At 46.1% G+C, this 4,399-nt stretch overlaps 1 non-coding gene across 1 annotated transcript; it reads right to left on the minus strand.

Moving 5' to 3' along the window:
• Positions 1 to 775: 775 nt before the first annotated feature.
• On the minus strand, positions 776 to 857 carry TRNAL-AAG (transfer RNA leucine (anticodon AAG)). Its single transcript has one exon. It is a non-coding gene; the product is annotated as a tRNA-Leu (tRNA).
• Positions 858 to 4,399: the final 3,542 nt, after the last annotated feature.

A 4,399-nucleotide genomic window follows, 5' to 3' on the forward strand; every position in this document is an offset into this window, starting at 1 on the left:
ACAACAAAATTAGACTAGACTATTTCAGTGGGAAGGGACCTACAACAATCTTCTAGTCTAACTGCCTGACCAACTCAAGGCTGACCAAAAGCTAAAGCCTATTATTCAGGGCATTGTCCAAATGACAAACACCAACAGACTTGGGGCATCAACCAGCTCTCTAGGAAGCCTGTTCCAGTGTTTGACCACCCTCTCCGTAAAGAAATGCTTCCTAATGTCCAGTCTGAACCTCCCCTGACTGATGTAGCTTTGAACTGTTCCTTTCACTGGATACCAGGAAGAAGCATCTCCCTCCCCACATGCCCTCCTCAGGAGGCTGGTAGTGAGCAATGAGGTCACACCTCAGCCTTCTTTTCTCCAAACTGGACAGACCCATAATCCTTAGCCACTCCTCAGAGGACATTCCTTCCAGCCCTTTCACCAGCTTTGTTGCCATCCTCTGGAGCCATCTAAGGACCTTCATCTTTCTTAAATTGTTGGGCCCAGAACTGCAGGTGAGGCTGTACCAATGCTGAAAGCAGTGGGATACAGCAGGCTAACCACCTCTTTTGATCGGCTGATTATGCCGTGTTTGAGGTACCCCATGATGCAGTTTACCCTCGGTTGCCAGGGAACACTGCTCATGTACATTGTGGCTGCTGGTGGGCAGATCCCTTTCTGCAGGGCTACTCTCCAGCCTCTCCTCTCCCAATCTGTACTTGTGCCTGATGTTCCTTCCAACTAGAAAATATTCTTGTACTTACGCCCGGTGTTCCTTCCGCCTAGAAAATATTCCTGGCAGCGGTGGGATTCGAACCCACGCCCCCGAAGAGACTGGAGCCTTAATCCAGCGCCTTAGACCGCTCGGCCACACTACCTCGCTGACTCAGCCTCCTCCCTCTCCAGCAACTGTACGCCCCAAACAGAAGTCAACCTCTCACAGCATGTTTTAAAACAAATAATCCTCATCCATGACCTCATGACCTAAATATAGTAGGAAAAAGGCTCAGTAATGGCTCTTGCTATAAGTAGAGCTAAACACTCTTTGCACTCCATCACATATTTCTTGTCCCCTCTTTAGCTGTCAGGGAACGTCAGCTGGAAAGTTCTACAAATATCTCCTTGCCTGTCAACCTGTGATCCCTTCCTAAGAAAAGAAAGGGTGATGGTATATTTTTTGGGAAGAATGTGTGTTGGCTTTTCATTCAACTTCATATTTTCATATTTTTGGAGTGTAATGACACTTGGGCAATGAAACATTAGTCCCTTCATGCAAACACAGTCACTGCAGTGTTTACATCACCTACTCTAGGCCTCTAACAGATGCAATTTGGAGGATCGATGTTAAGTACCAAAGTTCCCTAATGAAAGAACGAACATAGGTCCACACATCAAAGCAAGTCAGAGCATCAAAATTAGATATCTAAAACAAGGAATGTGGGTACTCTGCTACTATGCAATATGCCATGGCATGAAGGCAAAACCAGAGTGAGGTCCTAAGTGTTTATGCATTAATCTGTGATGCCTGTAGAGCATGGAATTCTAGGGCTTGTTTTATGATCATTTTGACATTTTCAGGGACATTTCCAGGGATCATTTTGACATTTCAGTTCAACTGAAACATGTATTACAGATTTCTTTGATTCTACTTAAATGCTTTGACACCTAGGTAGCTGCTTTCCCGATTCTGGTCGTCTTTGGTGCTGGTTTTGCTCTCCATGCCCTCCTGCCAAGCAGGTAATCTGTTGTCAATAACTCAGCAATACTACATGCTTCAGGAACTTTAACAAACTTCGTATATATATAACTATACAAAAGCTGGATGATGAAATTTCTTTCAACTTGTTAGAGTAAGTACTGTATAGCACACAATTGTTCCAAATACTGGATATAACACATATACTTACCAGGGGTAGAGTGTGCAGATACTGCATTTAATTTTGTAGATTTGTATTTCTGGGCCAAATTTTTCTTAATCCTTCACACAAACTAAGCCAGTAACAGAAACAAGTTAAGTCTCTTATAACATGAAGAACCCTACTCGGGTTATTTCTAACATTCAGATGCTGATTCTGTGTATATAGCTAATAGCCCAGTCTCCTATGGACCTGATCTTCCCAGATGGACAACCGTGTAGGATTCAAAACATATGAGCCTCACTGGGAAGTGCTAATAGCCTGATGTCTAGGTTCTGTGACATCATATTAACCTGTAATTTATGACACAGTTCTTACAAATCCTGTCCTCCTATCTTTGTGCTAGAGTCAAGCGAATCTTTCTTTTTTCTCTCCTTCAAAGGGAAGAAGGAAGTTTACAGAATGTGGAAAAAGGGACTGGGCACTTGGGAGGAATATAGCAATAGTCAGAGTATGTAGGGATGCAACAAGGAAGGCTAAGGCCCACCTGGAATTAAATCTGGCAAGGGATGTCAAGGACAACAAGGAGGGCTTTTTCAAGTACATCAGCAGCAAAAGGAAGACTAGGAAAAATGTGAGCCCACTGCTGGATGAGGTGGTTGCCCTGGTGACAGAGGATACAGAGAAGGTGGAGTTACTGAATGTTTTCTTCGCTTCGGTCTTTACTGCTAAGACCAGCCCTCAGGAACCCCAGACCCTGGAGGTAGGAGAGCAAGTCCGGAGAAAGGAAAAGCTTCCCTTGGTTGAGGAGCACAGGGTTAGAGAACATTTAGGCAAACTCGACATCCACAAATCCATGGGCCCTAATGGGATGCTCAGGGAGCTGGCAGATGTTATTGTTATGCCACTCTCCATCATCTTTGAAAGGTCATGGAGAACAGGAGAGGCACCTGAGAACTGGAGGAAAGCCAGTGTCACTCTGGTCTTCAAAAAGGACAAGAAGGAGGACCCAGGAAACCACAGGCCAGTCAACCTCACCTCCACACTGGGAAAAGAGATGGAACAGCACATTCTAGGGGTCATCAATAAGCATGTGGAGGAAAAAAAGGTTATCGGGAGTGGTCAACATGGATTCACCAAGGGGAAATCATGCCTGACAATGTGATAGCCTTCTATGATGGCATGACCAGCTGGGTGGATGAAGGGAGAGCAGTGTATATTGTATACTTTGACTTCAGCAAGGCTTTTGATACTGTCTCCCATAACATCCTAATAGGTAAGCTTAGGAAGTGTGGGTTAGATGTGTGGACAGTGAGGTGGATTGAGAACTGGCTGAATGGCAGGGCTCAGAGGGTTGTGATAAGTGGTGCACAGTCTAGTGGGAAGCCTGTAGCTAGTGGTGTGCCCCAATGGTCAGTTCTGGGTCCAATCTTGTTCAACATATTCATCAATGACCTGGATGAAGGGACAGATTGTGCCCTCAGCAAGTTTGCCGATGATACAAAACTGGGAGGAGTCGTCAATACACCAGAAGGCTGTGCTGCCATTCAGTGAGACCTGGACAGACTGAACAGTTGACTGGAGAGGGACCATATGAAATTCAACAAGGGCAAATGTAGGGTCCTGCACCTAGGGAGGAATAACCCCAGGCGCCAGTACAGGTTAGGGGTTGACCTGTTAGGAAGCAGCTCTGCAGAGAAGGACCTGGGAGTCCTGGTGGACAACAAGTCATCCATGAGCCAGCAATGTGCCCTCACGGCCAAGTAGGCCAATGGTATCCTGGGGTGCGTTAAGAAGAGTGTGGTCAGCAGGTTGAGGGAGGTTATCCTCCCTCTCTACTCTGCCCTGGTGAGGCCACATCTGGAGTACTGTGTCCAGTTCTGGTCTTGCCAGTTCAAGAAAGACAGGGAACTGCTGGAGACAGTCCAGTGGAGGGCTACAAGGATGATGAGGGGACTGGAGCATCTCTCTGATGAGGAAAGGCTGAGAGAGCTGGGTCTGTTTAGCCTGGAGAAGACTGAGAGGGAATCTTATTATTGCTTATAAATATCTAAAGGGTGGATGTCTAGAGGATGGGGCCAGACTCTTTTCAGTGGTGCCCAGTGACAGGACAAGGGGCAATGGGCACAAACTGGAACATAGGAAGTTCCAGCCCAACATGAGGAAAAACTTCTTCACTCTGAGGGTGACCAAGCACTGGAACAGGCTGCCCAGAGAGGTTGTGGAGTCTCCTTCTCTGGAGAGATTCAAAACCCACCTGGATGCGATCCTGTGCAACCTGGTCTAGGTGATCCTGGTTTAGCGGGAGGGGGGTTGGACTAGGTGATCTCCAGAGGCCCGTCCAACACCTACCATTCTGTGATTCTGTGATACTGTGATATAAGCTGTTTCGATGTTTATGGAATGGCATTGCTCCTGGGATTCAGCTCCAATGCCTTGATGCTCTCACAATATAAACTGATACCATCTCCCTACTTGTTTTCAATTATATTAGCAGTTGCTCCCTCTTTCCTAAGTAAATTTTGCATTTAATATTAACTGCTGCATAATTAAGGTCTCTAAGG

The sequence above is a fragment of the Balearica regulorum genome, chromosome 1 (assembly GCF_011004875.1).
Source record: "Balearica regulorum gibbericeps isolate bBalReg1 chromosome 1, bBalReg1.pri, whole genome shotgun sequence".
In the NCBI taxonomy this organism is placed as follows: Eukaryota; Metazoa; Chordata; class Aves; order Gruiformes; family Gruidae; genus Balearica; species Balearica regulorum.